The sequence below is a fragment of the Bufo gargarizans genome, chromosome 2 (assembly GCF_014858855.1).
Source record: "Bufo gargarizans isolate SCDJY-AF-19 chromosome 2, ASM1485885v1, whole genome shotgun sequence".
Lineage (NCBI taxonomy): Eukaryota > Metazoa > Chordata > Amphibia > Anura > Bufonidae > Bufo > Bufo gargarizans.
In genome coordinates, this window is record NC_058081.1 from 500,436,147 (window position 1) to 500,461,038 (window position 24,892).

At 44.3% G+C, this 24,892-nt stretch overlaps 1 protein-coding gene across 3 annotated transcripts in view; it reads left to right on the forward strand.

Annotated features, from left to right (window-relative positions):
* CHRM2 (cholinergic receptor muscarinic 2) overlaps positions 1–24,892 on the forward strand; it is a 221,052-nt gene that overhangs the window by 106,460 nt on the left and 89,700 nt on the right. The window lies entirely within an intron of this gene.

Genomic DNA, 24,892 nt, shown 5'->3' on the forward strand with positions numbered 1-24,892 from the left:
CAGGATACCTGAGGTGCTTTGTAGGAGAAGCGATGGCATTAGTTACTGCAGGATTTAACCGTTTAGTGTCACATTAGGCTCTTGTGCTCGCTGCCATCATTACTTCACATTTCTTAGATATGTGGAATGTAAGGAGACTAAGGAGACGCAGATCCATGATTCAAGATTTTGCTACATTGTTATTTTTGAGCCAATGCTGAACAATGTGTGTCCTTTATTTTTTACATTGTGGAAATTGGCCCATTAAAATTTTTTGTCTTTAGCAAAGTACTGATTATCAAACTATTGGACCTTTTATATAAAAAAAATTATACACCTTGCATATAGCACAATGCTGGTAAAATCCGGGAATAGTCTCTATATAACTATATAAGTACAGCTGCTATAAGTTATACATCTTCTTGTATATAGTGATATGGACCATGCTGGTATAACCTGGGTATCTTCTGTATATAATTATGTATGTACAGCTGGTATAAGTTATGCATCTTCTTGTATATGGTGAGATGGGCCATGCTGGTATAACCTGGGCATCTTCTGTATATAATTATATATGTACAGCTGGAATAAGTTATACATCTTCTTGTATATAGTGATATGGATCATGCTGGTATAACCTGGGCATCTTCTATATATAATTATATATGTACAGCTGGTATAAGTTATACATCTTCTTGTATATAGAGGTATGGACCATGCTGGTATAACCTGGGCATCTTCTGTATACTATTATATATGTACAGCTAGTATAAGTTATACATCTTCTTGTATATGGTGATATGGACCATGCTGGTATAACCTGGGCATCTTCTGTATATAATTATATATGTACAGCTGGTATAAGTTATACATCTTCTTGTATATACAGTCATGTGAAAAAATTAGGACACCCTTTGAAAGCATGTGGTTTTTTGTAACATTTTTAATAAAAGGTTATTTCATCTCTGTTTCAACAATACAGAGAGATTAAAGTAATCCAACTAAACAAAGAAAACTGAAGAAAAGTCTTTTCAAGATCTTCTGTAAATGTCATTCTACAAAAATGCCTATTCTAACTGAGGAAAAAGATAGGACACCCTCACATGTATTCCCTCTTAAATTGGCTCAGATCTCACACAGGTATATCACACCAGGTGCACATAATTAGTAGATCGTTACTCTGCATGTTGAATGAGGCTTGCCCTATTTAAACCTCAGACATTTAGTTTGGTGTGCTCCTGACTGTTGAAGTGAGAGTGAGCACCATGGTGAGAGCAAAAGAGCTGTCAGAGGACTTCAGAAAAAAGATTGTAGCAGCCTATGAGTCTGGGAAGGGATTTAAAAAGATCTCAAAAGATTTTGAAATCAGCCATTCCACTGTCCGGAAGATAGTCTACAAGTGGAGGGCTTTCAAAACAACTGCCAACATGCCCAGGACTGGTCGCCCCAGCAAGTTCACCCCAAGAGCAGACCGCAAGATGCTAAAAGAGGTCTCCAAAAACCCTAAAGTGTCATCTCGAGAACTACAGCAGGCTCTGGCTACTGTTGATGTAGAAGTACATGCCTCTACAATCAGAAAGAGACTGTACAAGTTTAACTTGCATGGGAGGTGTGCAAGGAGGAAACCTTTGCTTTCCAAGAGAAACATCGAGGCCAGACTGACATTTGCCAGAGATAAAGTTGACAAAGACCAGGACTTCTGGAATAATGTTCTTTGGACAGATGAGTCCAAAATTGAATTATTTGGACACAACAGCAGAGGACATGTTTGGCGTAAACCAAACACAGCATTCCAAGAAAAGAACCTCATACCAACTGTGAAGCATGGAGGTGGAAGTGTCATGGTTTGGGGCTGCTTTGCTGCAGCAGGACCTGGTCAGCTCACCATCATAGAATCCACGATGAATTCTACTGTGTATCAGAAGGTGCTTGAAGAACATGTGAGACCATCAGTTAGAAAATTAAAGCTGAAGCGGAACTGGACCATGCAACATGACAATGACCCAAAACATACTAGTAAATCAACCAAAGATTGGCTGAAAAAGAAGAAATGGAGAGTCCTGGAATGGCCAAGTCAAAGTCCAGATTTGAATCCCATTGAGATGCTGTGGGGTGACTTGAAAAGGGCTGTACGTGCAAGAAACCCCTCAAACATCTCACAGCTGAAAAAGTATTCCAAAATATGAGCTTACATTAGGTGGAGTATACAATACTTCTTGTTACATCAAGTTAAAAGTTTTCTTGTACGTGCAAGAAACCCCTCAAACATCTCACAGCTGAAAAAGTTCTGCATTGAGGAGTTTGGTAAAATTTCCTCAGACCGATGTCGAAGACTGGTAGATGGCTACAAGAACCGTCTCACTGCAGTTATTTCAGCCAAAGGAGGTAACACTCGCTATTAGGGGCAAGGGTGTCCTAATAGCGAGTGGCCACACAATGGTGGCCACACAAAGCGTCAATATTTTGTGTGGCCACCATTAATTTCCAGCACTGCCTTAAGTCTCTTGGGCATGGAGTTCACTAGAGCTTCACAGGTTTCCCCTGGAATCCTCTTCCACTCCTCCATGAAAATATTACGGAGCTGGTGAATGTTAGAGACCAATTTTATATATAGAGCTAGTGTAAGGTATACATTTGCTTGTATATAGTGATATGAGCCATGCTGATAAACCTTAGTAACTGCTTTTTTTTAATAAACATTTTTTATTGATTTAAACAATAAAGCATATTCCAAAATATGAGCTTACATTAGGTGGAGTATACAATACTTCTTGTTACATCAAGTTAAAAGTAAGCCTCAATCAGATGTCAAAAATTGTGAAAACAGAAGGTAAGAAGAGAGTACAATGTACAATTGATTGTGTGGAAAATAAAAAGTAGCGAGAACCAATTTCAAGGCTCAAAGATCAAAGGAGGGGGGGAGAGAAGTTTACATCGGGTTGAGGCGATTACATAAGAGGGGAATACAAGAGAGATCAAGTGGATTTAAAAGAAGTTTTCTCCTTCCCAAGGCAAAAGCATTCTCCATTACTGAACTTACTTTAGCCCTCAGAAGTTCTCCAAAAGGGAAATGTCCTGGACCTGATGGACTTTCAACTATCTATTACTCCACCTTCCAAACTATTTTACTTCCTTACCTTTTACGTGTAAGTAACTGCTGGTTTTATGCAATTTTTACATTTCCCCCACTAAATTTGTACTAATGTACTGTAGCAGAGCAAAGTTTGTCATTTTGCAGAACAAATCATGATTTACATAGGACTGAAGGTAAAATCTGCATCACAACAGACAAATGATACAGCTCAAAGTGTTACTGCAAATAATACATTTATCTCTGCTTCATTCGTAGGAAAAAAAAAAAATCATTATATCTTCATTACTATCCAACCACAGTTAAAATTATGCCCAAAACCTCATACTGCAAGTAGATATTTTTTCAGGTCACTTCATTACTGGTATTTCTGCATTAATTTAAACAACTATACATTTGCATAATTTAACTCAACTCCTACGCACTTGGAAATGAATTGAGGAGGTTGCTGGGACATGCGTCACTCCTGCGGCTGTGATGAATGACCTGCTTCTTGCACTTATCCCTAAAGATTGCATTTGTAATGAACGGACCCCATTGCCAGGTCCATGCATAACACTTGCAATGAGATGGAGATGGCTAGGCTGCTACCTATCACAGTGGCAAAGACCTATAGGCAGCAAACAGCCAGGTACAAGGAATTTATTAATGGCTATGCCCAGCTACCATCAGTACAGACTGGAAAGTCCATCATGTTGACGAGATAAAGTCTTGGGGGGGGGGGTCAGTCCGCCCCGTGTCCTAGCTCTTAGGGGGCCGGGTGCCAGAACAGAAGCAATGGGCGCTTCCATCAATACAGATGGAAGCGCTCACTGCTTTTCCCTTTATAAGATGCAGCGCATCTTATAAAGGGAATAGTAGTGAGTGCTTCCATAATGGAAGCGCTTACTAGTCTGCAGGAGGAGGGGAGTGAAGCGCTGTGAGCGCTGTACAGTACTTACCCCTTCTCCTGCTTGCTCTTCTCAGGGCCCGCGCTGCTGCGTCAGGACTTACAGAGCGCACTCTGACCTGATACTGCAGGAGGTCAGGTGACTGCGGTGCAGCGCGGACCCTAAGAAGAGAAGACAGCCAGGACAGGGAGATTGGCGACAGGAGAGGTAGGTTAGTTTATTATTTTACAGTCTGATCTGAGGTTTGATAAGGAGGTCTAATGGGGGGTCTGGAGTGGTCTATGGGCGGTCTGGAGGTCTGACTGGGGGGGGGTCTGGAGGTCTGACTGCAGGGGTCTGGAGGTCTGAGTGGGGGGTCTGGAGGTCTGACTGGGGGCCTGGGGTGGTCTAATTGAGGGTCTGGAGGTCTAATGGGCATCTTATTGGGGGTCTGATTGGGGGTCTGGAGGTCTGACTGGGGGGTATGGAGGTCTAATGGGGGTCTGATTAGGGGTCTGACGGTCTGACTGGGAGGTCTGTAGGTCTAATAAGGGTCTGATTAGGGGTCTGGAGGTCTAATGAGGGTCTGATTGCAGGTCTGGAGGTCTAATGGGGGTCTGATTGGGGGTCTAGAGGTCTAACTGGGCAGTCTGGAGGTCTAATGGGGGTCTGATTGGGGGTCTGGAGGTCTGACTGGGGGCTCTGGAGGTCTTCTGGGGGGTCAGATATGGGGCTGTGGAGGTCTGATATGTGGGTCTGGAAGTCTGATATGGGGGTCTTATCTGAGGTCTAATATGGGGGTCTGCTCTAGAGGTCTGATATGTGGGTCTGGAGGTCTGATATGGAGGTCTGTGTGGTACCAGCATTTTCAGAGGGACTGTTTCTGCAGGAAAGTATTGGGGAGCAGAGTGGACACAGTATTGGGGGTGGCAGGATGGGTGACAGAGAAAGAACCCGCTCCGGGTCCCAAACACCCAAGGCACGCCACTGGCCAGAAGATATGCTGTAAGTTAACTTTATAATTCATAAAATTGAAGCCTAGTCTCTTGGTCTCCTCCTTCGCCTACAAGGCTGCATCACTTATTACAGTAGCATGTTTCCTGAGCTCTTGTTTCTCTTCCCCTCTAAAATCAGGTGCCTATAGGATTGTCTGTCAGCTTGACTTTCGGCTCTAAAGTTGTCGCAAAACTGTAGTTGGAGGCTTACAGGTTGGAAACCCCTGCTGGAGGGTAGTGTAGTTACCTTCCCTTTGTCACAGACCTTGATATTTATCCAGTCCAGCAGGACAAGTACAGAGAGAGAGAGAAGGAGGAAGCAGAGTGCCCACCCTCTAAAACAATATCTAACTAATCAATGACGTAAGTTAAAGCTGCTAGGCCCCAATAATAAATCTGTAACATGGCTCCCAGTTTCTAGTGCAGGTTTCCTATGTCACAGAAGGCCCTTTTGGTCACCCTCATGCTCCAGGACCAAGTGCAAATGCAAACTCTGCATCCTCTTTATTTACGTCCCTGTACCCAATGCCCCAAATCCAAAAATAGAGCTCCACCAAGTATGCACAAGTTCGCCATTAACTTAAAGGGGTTGTCCGAGTTTAGAGCTGAACCTGAGCATACCCTTATTTTCACCCAGGCAGCACCCCTGATGTTGGCATCGGAGCATCTCATGGCTCTCATGGCTCTTTTGTTTACAATAACACACTGCTTCCGCCTGGCAGTGTGTTCAGTGACGTCACCAGCTCGGATGGGCATGCTGTAGCGCTGCCCTAGCCGTTTTACTGGCTATGGCAGCGCTAAAGCCCGCCCATCAGTGCCGGTGACGTCCCTGGGCTTTCTGGCAACCCCATGGAGAGTTCGGTACGTCACTGGAACTCTTGAAAATGCCTGTGCCCTGCACGATTTAGCACAGGGCGAAGGAGAGCATCGGAGCATGAACTGCTCCGATGCTCAAGTCAGGGGGGCTGCCTGGGTGAAAATTGAGTTATGTCCAGGTTCAGCTCTGAACCCAGACAACCCCTTTAAGCCATACATTCTCAGCCAAAGTCAAATCACATGGTATCACAAGGTTTGGGTTCCATGGCATTCCCCCTCTCATTGTTGAGAATTCTTTTGAGTCATGTCTTGTTTTCTGCTTATATATGTTATGATCCTTAAAACAGTGAATGCTTGTAAGAGAGGAGTTTTTTCTTCTAAGTGTCTTCAAATGGCCTCCACCCTGAGACATCTTTCTTGCAGATGTTGAATATATTAATTATTCTCATCATTTCCATTATTGTGATGAAAAGACTGGTTTAGATGCAGATGCTAATGACGTCTATTTATCAAACACCAGATGTGACACTCATAGAAACGGGTAATATGGATGGATTAGTTTTTCTTCACTTGTCAGTCACAGTCGATTTTTAAGATGATCCTGCCCTGGGATACGTCATTGGATGCCTTGTCTCTGTATACAGTATCAATCATTATTAAAGAATGCTGCTTCTTCTTTTTCTATTTCATACATTCCTGCACATGGGATTTTCATAGGTTCTCCAGCTGGATGGTAAAAGCTTGGTGAGATGTTTACCCTAAATATGCTTTACCTGGGCCAGGGTTCTACAAAGAAAGGGGCACTGTAGCAAAATATAAAATGAGGCCCCTCTACTGGTGATAATTCACTACACTGAAACTTATGATCCGATAAGATGACTCAATTCACACTTTTCCATCTCACTCTCGCATATGATCTAAGGGCCATTGACCCTGTGGAGAGAAGAAGCCCTTCACATGTTCCCACTGTCCCTAGAGAACAGCAATAGGGATTAGTATAGTATTCCCCCTTTAATGGCCCATAAAAATGTCAATGCCTCCCCAGGGGAAAATAAGAATTACACATTATTTATAACCTGTGGGCTGTCCATGTAATACTTGGATGTGCCTGGTCCTCCAGTGTAAAACATGCTGTTGTTTCCGTTCTTGAATGGAGACCCCTTCCCTTGTATGAATGTAAATTCTGTGTTTGAAAACCCAAAAATTAAGTATTTCATCATTGATCTGGCTATTAGGGTATCGTCAGTCCTATGTAAAATAATATGGACACTTTGTAAGATTGTCATATGTTGTGCCAGTGAGAAAATCAGCACTACTGTATGTGACTATATGCATGAACAGTATGCTTGGCATGTTGTTTCACACACTAAATGGAAGCCATATGGGTTTCTGGCTACCCTTTATATTGTAAGTATATTAAGCCTTTCCTGAAAAGAGGACATGTATGTCTTTTAAATAGAACTGTGTAGGCGAAAGCCATGGCCTCGTGTAAATAGGCAGGGGGGAACAACTTTACACTACGTCTGCAGCGTGATTCTATTTATTTCATATTCAGCTCTATTTTAGAAAAAATTGCACCTGCTTCCAAGATTGTTGCTGTACTCCCTGCTGAGTTCAAAAAGACCCAGAGGGACTCACTTATTAACCGTTTTATGGCAGAAAAGTGGTGCTAGTTACGCACAATATACACCACTGGTTTATAGCTGGTTGTGTCCTGGAATGCTGGATGACAACCAATATAGTCACCATTGTCATTCTAACTGCCTATGTCTACCAGGCTAAAAAGGTATATCTGCCTAGATATGCACATAAGCAGTATGAGAAAAATAAAGCTTTATCTTGAAGCTATGGTATTTGGAAAGCTTGGTGACTCCTGTAATGGTGAATGTTTGGTTGCCAGCCAGCTTTTCCATAACTATCTAACTGTAAAGCCTATTTTCTATTATGCAAAGGTAGTTCCTGCAAGATGCCATAATATTATGGCCAAACGTTGCCAAGGGCTCACGAGCTGTGCACCCATGGGCCCAAAAATGGCTTTCAGATCTTCCATGTATGGATGTCTTTTAGGCCCTGATTACATTTAAACAATGACATAATAGGTACAGTGGCAGCTGTAAGGACCTTTACACATGCTCTATTCTACAAAATACAGGAGAGCTGAGAAATCCTCTATACTACACCACACAGGAGAGCTGACAGGTCCTCTATACTACACCACACAGCAGAGCTGACAGATCCTCTATACTACACCACACAGGAGAGCTGACAGATCCTCTATACTACACCACACAGGAGAGCTGACAGATCCTCTATACTACACCACACAGGAGAGCTGACATATCCTCTATACTACACCACACAGGAGAGCTGACAGATCCTCTATACTACACCACACAGGAGAGCTGACAGGTCCTCTATACTACACCACACAGGAAAGCTGACAGATCCTCTATACTACACCACACAGGAGAGCTGACAGATCCTCTATACTACACCACACAGGAGAGCTGACATATCCTCTATACTACACCACACAGGAAAGCTGACAGATCCTCTATACTACACCACACAGGCGAGCTGACAGATCCTCTATACTACACCACACAGGAGAGCTGACATATCCTCTATACTACACCACACAGGAAAGCTGACAGATCCTCTATACTACACCACACAGGCGAGCTGACAGATCCTCTATACTACACCACACAGTAGAGCTGATAGATCCTCTATACTACACCACACAGGAGAGCTGACAGATCCTCTATACTACACCACACAGGAGAGCTGACAGATCCTCTATACTACACCACACAGGAGAGCTGACAGATTCTCTATACTACACCACACAGGAGAGCTGACAGATCCTCTGTACTACACCACACAGGAGAGCTGACAGATCCTCTATACTACACCACACAGGAGAGCTGACAGATCCTCTATACTACACCACACAGGAGAGCTGACAGATTCTCTATACTACACCACACAGGAGAGCTGACAGATCCTCTGTACTACACCACACAGGAGAGCTGACAGATTCTCTATACTACACCACACAGGAGAGCTGACAGATCCACTATACTACACCACACAGGAGAGCTGACAGATCCTTTATACCACACCACACAGGAGAGGTGAGAGCTCCTCTATACTACACTACACAGAAGAGCTGACAGATCCTCTATACTACACCACACAGGAGAGCTGACAGATCCTATATACTACACCACACAGGAGAGCTGACAGATCCTATATACTACACCACACAGGAGAGCTGACAGATCCTCTATACTACACCACACAGGAGATCTGACAGATCCTCTATACTACACCACACAGGAGAGCTGACAGATCCTCTATACTACACCACACAGGGGAGCTGACAGATCCTCTATACTACACCACACAGGAGAGCTGACAGATCCTCTATACTACACCACACAGGAGATCTGACAGATCCTCTATACTACACCACACAGGAGAGCTGACAGATCCTATATACTACACCACACAGGAGAGCTGACAGATCCTCTATACTACACCACACAGGAGAGCTGACAGATCATCTATACTACACCACACAGGAGAGCTGACAGATCCTATATACTACACCACACAGGAGAGCTGACAGATCCTATATACTACACCACACAGGAGAGCTGACAGATCCACTATACTACTCCACACAGGAGAGCTGACAGATCATCTATACTACACCACACAGGAGAGCTGACATATCCTCTATACTACACCACACAGGAGAGCTGACAGATCCTATATACTACACCACACAGGAGAGCTGACAGATCCTATATACTACACCACACAGGAGAGCTGACAGATCCTCTATACTACAGCACACAGGAGAGCTGACAGATCCTCTATACTACAGCACACAGGAGAGCTGACAGATCCTCTATACTACACCACACAGGGGAGCTGACAGATCCTCTATACTACACCACACAGGAGAGCTGACATATCCTCTATACTACACCACACAGGAGACCTGACATATCCTCTATACTACACCACACAGGAGAGCTGACAGATCCTCTATACTACACCACACAGGAGAGCTGACAGATCATCTATACTACACCACACAGGAGAGCTAACAGATCCTCTATATTACACCACACAGGAGATCTGACAGATCCTCTATACTACACCACACAGAAGAACTGACAGATCCTCTATACTATACCACACAGGAAAGCTGACAGATCCTCTATACTACACCACACAGGAAAGCTGACAGATCCTCTATACTACACCACACAGGAGAGCTGACAGATCCTCTGTACTACACCACACAGGAGAGCTGACATATCCTCTATACTACACCACACAGGAGATCTGACAGATCCTCTATACTACACCACACAGAAGAACTGACAGATCCTCTATACTATACCACACAGGAAAGCTGACAGATCCTCTATACTACACCACACAGGAAAGCTGACAGATCCTCTATGCTATACCACACAGGAAAGCTGACAGATCCTCTATACTACACCACACAGGAGAGCTGACATATCCTCTGTACTACACCACACAGGAGAGCTGACAGATCCTCTGTACTACACCACACAGGAGAGCTGACAGGTCCTCTATACTACACCACACAGGAGATCTGACAGATCCTCTATACTACACCACACAGAAGAACTGACAGATCCTCTATACTATACCACACAGGAGAGCTGACAGATCCTCTATACTACACCACACAGGAAAGCTGACAGATCCTCTATACTACACCACACAGGAAAGCTGACAGATCCTCTATGCTATACCACACAGGAGATCTGACAGATCCTCTATACTACACCACACAGGAGAGCTGACAGATCCTATATACTACACCACACAGGAGAGCTGACAGATCCTCTATACTACACCACACAGGAGAGCTGACAGATCATCTATACTACACCACACAGGAGAGCTGACAGATCCTATATACTACACCACACAGGAGAGCTGACAGATCCACTATACTACTCCACACAGGAGAGCTGACAGATCATCTATACTACACCACACAGGAGAGCTGACATATCCTCTATACTACACCACACAGGAGAGCTGACAGATCCTATATACTACACCACACAGGAGAGCTGACAGATCCTATATACTACACCACACAGGAGAGCTGACAGATCCTCTATACTACAGCACACAGGAGAGCTGACAGATCCTCTATACTACAGCACACAGGTGAGCTGACAGATCCTCTATACTACACCACACAGGGGAGCTGACAGATCCTCTATACTACACCACACAGGAGAGCTGACATATCCTCTATACTACACCACACAGGAGACCTGACATATCCTCTATACTACACCACACAGGAGAGCTGACAGATCCTCTATACTACACCACACAGGAGAGCTGACAGATCATCTATACTACACCACACAGGAGAGCTAACAGATCCTCTATATTACACCACACAGGAGATCTGACAGATCCTCTATACTACACCACACAGAAGAACTGACAGATCCTCTATACTATACCACACAGGAAAGCTGACAGATCCTCTATACTACACCACACAGGAAAGCTGACAGATCCTCTATACTACACCACACAGGAGAGCTGACAGATCCTCTGTACTACACCACACAGGAGAGCTGACATATCCTCTATACTACACCACACAGGAGATCTGACAGATCCTCTATACTACACCACACAGAAGAACTGACAGATCCTCTATACTATACCACACAGGAAAGCTGACAGATCCTCTATACTACACCACACAGGAGAGCTGACAGATCCTCTGTACTACACCACACAGGAAAGCTGACAGATCCTCTATGCTATACCACACAGGAAAGCTGACAGATCCTCTATACTACACCACACAGGAGAGCTGACAGATCCTCTGTACTACACCACACAGGAGAGCTGACAGATCCTCTGTACTACACCACACAGGAGAGCTGACAGGTCCTCTATACTACACCACACAGGAGATCTGACAGATCCTCTATACTACACCACACAGAAGAACTGACAGATCCTCTATACTACACCACACAGGAGAGCTGACAGATCCTCTATACTACACCACACAGGAGAGCTGACAGATCCTATATACTACACCACACAGGAGAGCTGACAGATCCTCTATACTACACCACACAGGAGAGCTGACAGATCATCTATACTACACCACACAGGAGAGCTGACAGGTCCTCTATACTACACCACACAGGAGAGCTGACATATCCTCTATACTACACCACACAGGAGAGCTGACAGATCCTCTATACTACACCACACAGGAGAGCTGACAGATCCTCTATACTATACCACACAGGAGAGCTGACAGATCCTCTATACTACACCACACAGGAGAGCTGACAGATCCTCTATACTAAACCACACAGGAGAGCTGACAGATCCTCTATACTACACCACACAGGAGAGCTGACAGATCCTCAATACTACACCACACAGGAGAGCTGACATATCCTCTATACTACACCACACAGGAGAGCTGACAGATCCTCTATACTACACCACACAGGAGAGCTGACATATCCTCTATACTACACCACACAGGAGAGCTGACATATCCTCTATACTACACCACACAGGAGAGCTGACAGATCCTCTATACTACACCACACAGGAGAGCTAACAGGTCCTCTATACTACACCACACAGGAGAGCTGACATATCCTCTATACTACACCACACAGGAGAGCTGACAGATCCTCTATACTATACCACACAGGAGAGCTGACAGATCCTCTATACTACACCACACAGGAAAGCTGACAGATCCTCTATGCTATACCACACAGGAAAGCTGACAGATCCTCTATACTACACTACACAGGAAAGCTGACAGATCCTCTATACTACACCACACAGGAGAGCTGACATATCCTCTATACTACACCACACAGGAGAGCTGACACATCCTCTGTACTACACCACACAGGAAAGCTGACAGATCCTCTATACTACACCACACAGGAGAGCTGACAGGTCCTCTATACTACACCACACAGGAGAGCTGACAGATCCTCTATACTACACCACACAGGAGAGCTGACATATCCTCTATACTACACCACACAGGAAAGCTGACAGATCCTCTATACTACACCACACAGGAGAGCTGACAGATCCTCTATACTACACCACACAGGAGAGCTGACAGGTCCTCTATACTACACCACACAGGAGAGCTGACAGGTCCTCTATACTACACCACACAGGAGAGCTGACATATCCTCTATACTACACCACACAGGAGAGCTGACAGATCCTATATACTACACCACACAGGAGAGCTGACAGATCCTATATACTACACCACACAGGAGAGCTGACAGATCCTCTATACTACACCCAACCACAGTGTACAACTGAATCGCTGTCCTGAAGTTGGTGATACAGTTGAATGTGGGGTGACCACAGAGTCTTGCATACCTCCTCACCCTGTGATTCGTACTACCTAAGGTACACTTGCCTCCGGTTGAGAAACAAAGCTGTACAATACACCAAACAGTATAGTGCAGTCAGACCAGTGGCATGGTGTCAGAGATTGTTTTGTAATGTGGCTGACACAATAATATGGATCTATGAATGTAAATATTATTATCTTTGCATCTTGAGCAACTGTGATATTTAATAAACCACTGAGTTCGGCCAATGTGAAAATCCCAGTTAATGGAGTTATTTTCTTGTAATTCACAGAGGCTTTCTATATTATTCTCGCTGGAGGCACTCTTCATTAACAGGAGACACAAGAGAGACATGTGCTTCAGGCAGGCAAGCTGAGATCTCCAGCCATCCAATAGAAAGAAAAATATTCCCATAGATTATTGCAGTGTTTATCAAAAATATTTTAAACTAATTTGAAACCATCTAATCATATGAAAAAAAACATTTCATCAGAAATATATATCTTGGTTGGATTTTATTACAGTACGGAATCAATTGCAATATTATATTACGTGTTGAAAAATCAACATGTGACAAAAAAACCCATGCAAGTAGAATTACTCGCAACACCTCCGCTGATCAACTGGTGCAGGAACTGCTGCTCCCAGTCAAGTTAATGTTGCTGTCTGTACTGCCTGTATATGTGGGTACATTAATCATGTATCTGAAGTACTGGGATTTTTCAGATAGATAGATAGATAAGAAGGAAGAAGCCAGCAGCACACCATTAAGATAAAAAAAAAATCACGTATGGTTTATTCACCCACTGTCATGTAGCAGCGACATTTCAACCGCTTGTTACGGTCTTTCTCAAGCGGTTGAAAGGTCGCTGCTACATGACACTGGGTGAATAAACCATACGTTTTTTTTTTAATCTTAATGGTGTGCTGCTGGCTTCTTCCTTCTTATTGAATGGGACCTTGGTGCTGGTTCATATTGGCCTGATTTAGCACCCTACCGATAAGTGTGCTGCGTCTTCATCTTCCATTTTTTTTTTTTTTTTTTTAGATAGATAGATAGATAGACAAATATATAAAAAGATAGATATGAGATAGATAGATCTATATGTGATATAGACAGATATATACATAGATAGATGATAGATAGATAGATATTTAGATAGATAGAACGTTGATAGATAGATAAACAGATAGATAATAGATTACTGTAATTGATTGCTTTTTTGTTGGATTTTCCCCTGGCTTTTTCGCTACCTCCCCTCCTTTTTGCAGCCCCATTCACAGCCCTTGATTGAGTTTATGGCTTTGCTGATCGCATCCTTAATGTAGTTGTCAAACACCAGTGCCCCATAATTGATGGAATTCCATTTAAGGTAGAATTCAGGCAGCGAGAGGCGGGAGACACTGAGACAGACGCAAAAAAATCCTCGCAGCCTGGACATTTCTGTAAAGAATTTTTCATTTGAGATCTACCTCATCTGTGCTTTTCTTGCAGGTCACGTGCAGCGTCTTTTACAAGCTCAATATTTAATGTATGTATTTAAGGTATGGTATTGTCAGCCTGCTTGGCTGTAGGGTGGCAGCTCCTCCAACTGAGGCATGGATTAAGTGTGACATTTTTATTACACGCTCTGTATTCTTCATTTCATACCCAGGTTCCTTCCATTCATTGATTCATTCAGTGTTTTTTTTTTCTTTTACATTAACTGTTTACTGGTTCCAGTTCTTACATATTATATTTTTTGCTATTTCTGTTTTGCACTTAACATATAGTCCTAATTTGTGAAATGTCTCCTGTCTCTGAAGAAATAAAACCAAATAAAGTACAATAATGCCATAATAATAGAAAATATTCTGGTGCTAATGCTACGCATACTTTGTAAAATTAAGATTCTTAGCAAATACATTTTGTACAAAATTATTTGAGACCGTCTGCCACACGTCAAGGCGATCTCTGTAAGACGGGAACTTAACACTAAATGCTACCTGTTATGTGCCATAACGACCACCATAAAATTCAGGGAGTGCTGTTTCCACATGCATGCTGGGTCCATACTGCTTTTTATCATTTTTGGTGCCAAAATGGCCTCCATTAAATTAAGGGGATGCAGGTACCAACATGCATGCTCAGCCCACTCTATTCCTCTCCTGGTGCCAAATGGCTTCCAATGAATGCAATTAGGTCCACTCTATACCTCTCCTGGTGCCAAAAGGCTTCCAGTGAGTGCAGGGAGTGCAGGCTACAGCTTTATATTTACAAAAAATAAAATCAGCCTATGTAGCAGACAGGCTGGTCAGGGGTGCACGACTGAGGTGTCAGCCACAACTCCCGAATGAACTACAAAGAAAAGGGGGGTCAGTCAGCACATCCCATCTCGCAGATGCACGCCGCCATGGCCAGAAACACAAAGAAAAAAACACAATGCAACAGCACTCTGCAATGCTTATTTTGTAAAATTGAGATTCTTGGCAAATACATTTAGCATTTAGTGTTAGGTTGCCGCCTTACAGAAATTGCCTTGACGTGTGGCAGATGAGCCCAAATAATTTTGTACAAAATTTATTTGCCAAGAATCTAAATTTTACAAAATAAGTGTAGAATTAGCACCAGAATATTTTCTTTTACTATGGCATATGTTCTTTTAAGTCTCTATTGTGTGTGACAGCAGCAATATATATTTTTAACGCATCCTGCGCTAAATAGCATCTAATAGGCCGCTGCGGACCGTTAAATTATCCGCGCCTCATCTCCTGTGTACAGTGTGCACATCCCTAAAATATCAGTGACATCCAGTGTACTTTTTCCGTAGACGGTGTCTGCTGCGGACAGTTAAATCATCCGCACCACAGCTCCTGTGTAAAGTGTGCGCATCCCTAAAATATCAGTGACATCCAGTGTACTTTTTCCGTAGACGGTGTCTGCTGCGGACAGTTAAATCATCCGCACCACAGCTCCTGTGTAAAGTGTGCGCATCCCTAAAATATCTGTGACATCAGTGCACTTTTTCCGTAGATGTGTCCGCTGCAGACAGTTAAATTATCCGTGCCACATATCCTGTGTAAAATGTGCGCATTCAAGAAATATCTGTGACATCCAGTGTACTTTTTCAATAGACGGTGTCCGTTGCATACAGTTAAATTATCCGCAACACATTTCCTGTGTAAAGTGTGCACATCCCTAAAATATCTGTGACATCCAGTGCACTTTTTCTGTAGACGGTGTCCGTGTCACATCTCCTGTGCAAAGTGTGCGCATTCAAAAAATACTGTATCTGTGACATCCAGTGTATTTTTTTAATAGACGGTGTCCGCTGCGGACAGTGAGATTAGTTGCGCCACATCTCCAGTGCAAAGTGTGCACATCCCAAAAATTTCTGTGACATCCAGGGTTCTTTTCCAATACACGTTGTCTGCTGTGGATAGTGACATTACCAGCGCCACATCTCCAGTGTAAAGTGTGTGCATCCAAGAAATATCTGTGGCATCCAGTGTACTTTTTCAAAAGATGGTGTCCGCTGCGTACAATTAAATTATTTGCGCCACATCTCCTGTGTTAAGTGTGCGCATCCCTAAAATATCATTGACATCCAGTGCACTTTTTCCGTAGATTGTGTCCGCTGCGGACAGTGACATTAGCTGCGCCACATCTCCAGTGTAAAGAGTGCGAATTCCAAAAATATCTGTGACCTCCATTGTACTTTTTCAATAGACGGTGTCCGCTGCGGAAAGTGACATTACCAGTGCCACATCTCCAGTGTAAAGTGTGCACCTAAAATTTTTATCTGTGACATACAGTGTACTTTTTACATAGACGCTTTGTACAGTGACATTACCGGTGGTACCTCTCCTGTCTAACGTTTCCTCATCCCAAATACCTGTGACATTCCCTGTAATTTTTTATTAGCCGCTGGTGACAGCATTGACATTATCTGCGGGATATCTCCTGTATGACGTTTCCACATCCCAAATACCTTTTTAAATTTTTTTGCGCATGCACTACCAAATCCTAAGCTACTGTACATGTGACTTACTTTCAAGCATATATCACATTTAAAATGAAGAAGGCGAGCAGTAAGGGACGGGGAAGTGGCCGTGATGCTGATGGTGCATGCAGGGGCCGTGGCCCTGGGCACGTTGAAACTGTGCTTGCTGCCAGAGCACAAGAAAAACAGTCATCCACGATACCTAGCTTCATGTCCCAGTTTGCAAGGCAACGCAGGACACCACTCTTGAAGTTAGACCAGTGTGACCAGGTGGTCGGTTGGATTGCAGCAGATAATGCTTCCAGTCAGTTAAGCACCACCCTGTCTTCCACCAAGTCCAGTCTTGATACTCCTTCCTACCACCATTGAGAGTCTTGCCAAACAAGTGATCTTACACTTGGATATTCCGAGGACCTCTTTTCCTCACCATTTCTTGATTTGGCCCTCTTGCCAAGCATGCTTGAAGAGGGACAGATCTTGTGCCCTGATTCCCAAACTCTTAAGCAGCCACAGTCACAAGAAGATGACTGTGGGGAATGGCAATTACTGTTTAATAAGGTGGATGGTGATAGGACACAGTTGCCAATAACTTAACAGCAATTACTGTCTCAAGAGTTTGAGCAAGAGTATGAGACACAGTTGTCAGTCACTGAGGTTGTGTTTAGGTCAACAAATCAGGGGGGTGACCAGAGTGAGGAAGTGGAAGAGGAGGTGGTGGACGATGAAGTCACTGACCCAACCTGGGAAGGTGGCAAGCAAAGAGAGGACAGCAGTATAGAGGGGGAGGGATCTGCAGCACCGGAACAGTCTGGAAGAGGCAGTGTGGTGGCAAAAGGGAGAAGGCGGGCCACACTAAACAGGGACACAACTGTTCCATGGAGCACCCCCTTGCGGAAATATCCCTTGCCAAGGGGTAGGTGTTCTGCAGTCTGGCGCTATTTTGAGGAATGTGCAGACGACAAAATAATTGTAATTTGCAACCTGTGCAATACAAAAATGAGCAGGGGTGTGAACACTAGCAACCTCAACACCACCAACATGATCCACCACATGGCATAAAAGCACAGTAATAGGTGGGCAGAACACCTGGGTCCACAATCTGTGTCTGCGGGTCACACCACAGCCTCCTCTTCCCCGGTGTTATGTGCTGGCTAATCCCCTGTCTAAGACGTAGGCCCGTATGCCTCCCGTCCTGCACGTGGACCTTCGCAAGCACCATCAGCGACCATATCCACTTCCGTGTCCCAGCGCAGCGTCCAAATGTCCTTACTCCAGGCATTTGAACGCAAGCGCAAATACCCAGCCACCCACCCACAGGCCATAGCACTAAATGCACAGCTTTCCAAATTACTGGCCCTGGAAATGTTGCCATTTAGGCTTTTGGACACTAAGCCCTTCCGCAGCCTGATGTCGGTGGCGTCCCACTGTTATGCAGTCCCCTGCCGCCGGAAGCGAGTTGAACCCTGGGATGGCACAGGTGCTACCGACGCCAAGGATTGCGGGCCCTACATCGATCAGGGTTTTTCGCCAGCACCTACGTTAGTGGCTCACACCCCCACTTCTCCTCCTCCGCCTCCTCCTCCACTTCCACCTCAGAATTATCCGCTTGCAGCACCAGTCAGTCATCAGTCAGTTGCTGGAAGCAGTGTAGCACTGCAGTGGGGAAGCGGCAACAGGCCGTGCTAAAGCTGATATGCTTAGGGGACAAACAGCACACCGCTGCAGATCTGTGGAAGGGGATAAGAGACCAGACTGAGCTGGTCTAGAAAAAGGCATGGTTGTGTCTGATAATGGCCATAACTTGGTGGCGGCTTTGGAGCTCGGCAAGCTCAGACACATCCCATGCCTAGCCCACGTCTTAAATTTAGTGGTTCAGCGGTTTCTCAAAACCTACCCCAATTTGCCTGAGCTACTGGTGAAGGTGCACCGCATGTGTGCACATTTCCGCAAGTCATCGACAGCATCAGCCGGTCTGTCAACACTGCAGCAGCGCTTGAAATTGCCAGCTCACTGACTATTGTGCGATGTGAGCACGTGCTGGAACTCGACGTTCCACATGTTAGCCAGGCTTTGTGAGCAGCAGAGAGCAGTAGTGGAATACCAGCTGCAACATGGTCGTTGCCTTTCCAGTCAGCTTTCGCTATTCACAAGCGAAGAGTGGGCATAGATGTCTGACCTCTATGAGGTTTTAAGAAACTTTGAGGAATCCACACAGATGGTGAGCTTCAATAACGCTATTATCAGCGTAACCATCCTACTTCTGTGTCTACTCAAACGCTCGCCGCTTACAATTAAGGACGACGCTTCACATGTGGAAGAGGTGGAAATGGGGGAAGACATTACACAGGGTGATAGCCAGACCACCCTCAGTTCGTCTTCTCAGAGCAAATTAGATGATGAAGAGGAGGAGGAGCAGAAGACGGTTGCCTCCGCTACAGAGGGTAGTACCCATGGAAGTTTAATTCCATCTGTTCAGCGTGAGTGGGCAGAAGAGGAGGAAGAGGATGAGGAGATTGAAAGTGATCCTCCTGATTATGACAGCTAAGTATTGCCTGTTGGTACTCTGGCACACATGGCTGACTTCATGTTAGGCTGCCTTTCCTGCGACGCGCACGTTATAAGCATTTTAGACAACACGGATTACTGGTTGTTCACCTTTCTCTACCCCCGCTACAAAGAGAACTCATCTCTCATTCCTCTGATGAGCAAAACGGTGCAATACCAGAAGATCCTTGTTGAAAAATTGTTCTAAAAATTTCCATCTGACAATGCTGGCGGCAGGGCAACACTCTCCAAAGCCTGGGACAGTTTCATGACACCCGCCAGCACCCTCACCCTGATGCGCTGCCTAGTGTCACAAGGAGGGAAACATTTTGGAAGATAGTGAAGGAGTACAGAGCAGACCATGTCAGCGTCCTCAATAATCCCCCAGTGCCTTACAACTACTGGGTGTCCAAGCTAGACTCGTTGGAGGTGCTGGCCTGCCCTGCTGCCAGCGTTTTGTCTGAGCGGGTGCTGCTGGTGGAATTATAACAGATAAGCATATCCGCCTGTCAACTGAAAATGCTGACAGGTTAACTCTTGTAAAAATGAACAAGGCCTGGATTAACCATAACTTCTCTACTCCACCAAATGAATGCGGCTGAACATAAAGGCACTTTAAATGTGGCTTTTATGGTGTATTGAATCCACTGTATCCCCTTGCACCCCTTCCACCACAAACAAGGGTATATGGCTGAATCTTCCTTTTCTCGTCCTCCTCCTCCACTTCCATGATATCAACATGCTTATTTATCACATATAATGCCCTCGCATATATGCCCTTCGCAAATAAGGTTTTACAGGGTCAGCTCTGTACTACAACTCCCACAATGCCCTGCTGTAGGCTGATTCATGTAGGCTGTTCAGGCATGCTGGGAGTTATAGTTTTGCAACAGATGGAGGGCCACAGTTTGAGGCCCACGCATATAATGTTTTACAGGGTCAGCTAACCTGCAGGCCCTTACCTAAAATCTTTTAGAGGGTCAGCTCACCAGCAGGCCCTCACCTACAATCTTTTACAGAGTCAGCTCACCTGCTGCCTTGCTTGGAAGTGGTTGCTGTAGCTGTTTCTCAGGCTCCCTCTCAGGAATCAAACCTCGATTCCCAGTTACCCATGGTCACTATGGTTTGCTCTGAAAATAAAATCGAAAGTTGATAGGGCAGACATCCAAGTGGATCTTCTCCGTCACAGGGACGTGCGATCGGGCCCAGGTTATCTAGAGTCACCAAAGCGGCAGCAGGCACTTGCTCCAAATAGTCAGATGAGCAGGTCCTTGCTACAAATGTTTTTGAGGGTCACCAGCAGGCCATCAATCATAATTTTACAAGGCTGTGTATGATGCCCTCTTTTATGTTTAACAACATTGTAGTGCCGGCTCCTTGTAATTTTTGGCAGCCCTTTCATTTAGTTCATAGACTTTATGAGTGTAGGAGTCCCACTACCTGAACAATTGTACCACAATGTGAATGAGGCCCTCCTTTATGTGATATACAGGTTGTATCGGAGTGCCTCTTCCTTGTAAATTTCTGGCAGCACTTGCACTTTATATACACGTGAATATACAGGAAAGAATGTTTCCTAACAAATTTTCCTCTAAAATCGATTTTATCTTCGGTTTTGTGCGTATTACTGTCAGTCTGTAAAAGTAGCATACTACTCGGACAACATCGTTCCCAGCAGCGACCTGGGAGTCCAAGATGCATCCAGACATCCTCCTCATGTTGTTCCCAAACTATTTCGGTGGTGTTTCTATTAATTTCTGACCTTTTCCTATGAACCAGGCATCCTCCCCTCTTCAGAGCAGGGGTGCCTGGTTTAATGCTCGGGTTCTCCCATTGACTTCCATTATACATTATACTCGGGTGCTCGATAGAGCACCCGAGCATCCCGATGTGTTCGGCCCGAGCCCCCGAGCACTATGGTGTTCGATCAACACTAGCTATGACTTTTAGATTTGGCAAAATGCTGGGAGGTATATAACCTACTGCATTACCTTCACAGATTTCCACGACCACCCTCTTGTTGAGGCTTCTCAGCCTGACCATTACTCACTCCACTGTGGGATGCTGCCTGGTCTCTTCCTTGGATCTCTAAAGGTTTAGTGCTAGGTTAGTGCTACAGGACTGCATAAGCAATTTAGCCGCTCACACTTCAGCTAGAAGACCTAGGCCTTGTTCACACTTTAGTGAACCACGGACATGTGCTATTCGTGTTTAGTGATGTCGCGAAATTTTCCGCTCGCAAACGCGAATTTCCGCAAATGTTCGCGAACGTGCAAACCGCAATAGACATCAATAGGAAGGCGAATTTGAAAACCCACAGGTACTCTTTGTGGCCACAATAGTGATGGAAAAGTTGTTTCAAGGGGACTAACACCTGGACTGTGGCATGCCGGAGGGGGATCCATGGCAAAACACCCATGGAAAATTACGTAGTTGACGCAGAGTGTGGTAAGTTGAAATCGCAATGCGATTTATAGAACTTGAATTAATCGCATTGCGATTTCAACTTTCTCAAATCCGACAGTAAATTTTAGCATGGAGTTGTTCCCATGGTGATGGGGACGCTCCATGAGCACGGAAGTCAGCAGAAGTTCTGTTGAAATCGCAATGCGATTTATAGAACTTGAATTAATCACATTGCGATTTCAACTTAGAGCTTCTGCCGACTTCCGTGCTCATGGAGCGTCCCCATCACCATGGGAACGGCTCCATGCTAGAATGTACTGTCGGATTTGAGAAAGTTGTAATCGCAATGCGATTAATGCAGGTTATATTAATCGCATTGCGAATTCAACTTAGAGCTGCTGGGTTCCTAATGGTTGTATTGCTAGAATATAACGAAGAGTGAGAATATAGTGCTATATTTGTTATATTTGTCAATTCTAGCAATACAACCATTAGGAACTTAGCTTGCATTCGATAGCTTGAATTCGCAATGCGATTAATATAACCTGCATTATTCGCATTGCGATTACAACTTAGATCTGAGTTCCTAATGGTTGTACTGCTAGAATTGACAACGAATATAGCAGTATATTCTCAATCTTCGTTATATTCTATCAATATAACCATTAGGAACCCAGCTCTAAGTTGTAATCGCAATGCGATTAATATAACCTGTATTAATCGCATTGCGATTACAACTTTGTGACACTGCAGCTTCAGAATGAATCTAAGATGGATGCTGTCCTTGCTTTTTGATAGGAGGTGGGAGGGTCTGGGAGGGAGGGTCTGCTGATTGGCTGGATTGTGTCTGCTGACTGTGAGGTACAGGGTCAAAGTTTACTCAATGATGACTTATAGGGGGCGGACCGATCATCGCATATGTTCGCCCGCAACGGCGAACGCGAACAAGCTATGTTCGCCGGGAACTATTCGCCGGCGAATAGTTCGGGACATCTCTATTCGTGTTATCCAGGGACAGCTAGCATACCCATAGACTTTTAATGACTTTGTTCACATATCAGTAGGTTTCTGCTGACCACGGGTCAATAAAAAATTAGGGAGACATGCACTACTCTGGTCTATGACCAAACACACTCATTGTAGTCTATGGCTTCAAGGAAAACCACTAACGCAACATTGATGGCATCAGTGTTCTGTCATGTTTAACGGATCATTGGTGGGAGATGCTCTGGAAATTCATTTTCAGCTGAGCAGTTTCTATGGAATATGGATGACAGGAAGGGAAAAAACAGACACACGGACCAAACACAGATCCTTCATGGACATCATCATGAATGAAACATAGATTTTCCATGGATGTCAAACAGATGTGGACATGTGAACCACGTCTCATTCCAACTGTTTATTACTTGATTAACCCTATAATTCAGCGTTCCATTGCATGAAAACAGCAGAAAGCAGTTTGGAATCAAATAGAACCACAAAACATCACAAAACTATTACATTACATATCTCACACTGCCTTTGCTCATTTAACGGTGGCCCACTGGGTCACTGCACATCGCTGCCCAGATTCTCACTGGTCTCTAATTTCTAGCCCTGTTTTGATACATAGATAATTTTACTATTGTTACCTGGTGCCCTCCCTTTAGCCCTTCTTTGCCATGGAGCTGTCATTTTAGAGTCACAAAATGGCAGCCAGCTTTTAGACTACCCTTATTAATATGGGACACCCCCCCTTCTGCTCCTGGACGGATGAACACTGATGTCCTTCCTTGCAATATCCTAGCAGACATTAATTCCAGGGCACTGTTAGATGTTGCTGCTCTGCTATCATTGTTTCGTCTGCTGCTGCAGCTTCTAACGATTCCCCAGAACCAACTTTGACATAATTCAGCTGAGGAACGTAGCAGTGAGGTTATCAGCACTTATCCATGCAGGACCAGGAACAGGAAGGGCAGTGTCTCAGACTACCAATGGTTAATCTAAAAACCTGGCATGGCAGCCCATTTCAGCAGGGTGCAAAAGGAGGGTACTGGGTAATATTATACACTATTCCCCCATCACATATACATTTTGTCCCAGGACCAGATGGTTGATCTAAGATGATTTCTCATTTCTATGTACACGAGAAGGATTTACAGGATGCATGATGTTGTAAGTATCAAACTGGTTAAGATAAAACATAAAATAGATTAGCCCCATCTTCAAACAGTAGAATAATGGGTAGAGATAGTGGTATAAGACATGTGCAGGACCTGACTACTTAAAAGGCATGTTTGTAGTCTGTAACCATGGTGACACATAGGCGCAGGTACATTAAATAGAATTCTTTTAACAACATTAATTGCAAAATTGCTTTTATTTTTAATTTAGGTACACTGGTGCAGTAATAAATGTGTTACATAAGTCTACACAACAAAAACAACTTGATGAATAGAATTCCATGAAGACAAATTTCCCTAATGTTTAAGATAAGTAGCTCACATAGGAACTGCTATAACATTCGATGGCTTCCTAACCAAAAATGTTCCATAGTCTTGGGGTTTAGGGCAATTAGAGTTAATAATAAGAGGTCCTTCATTTGGAACCTCCGATGGAAGGGGATTAGACAAACAGCATAACTGTTTCAGGAGGACCTAGATGCCTATGCATTACATAGAAAGGCCATTGATTTCAATTAGCACTGTGTAATGCTCTATTTCCCCTTGTGGTGGTGCTGCAGGAAAATGAAATACTTTCTGCCAGGTTCCTCCAC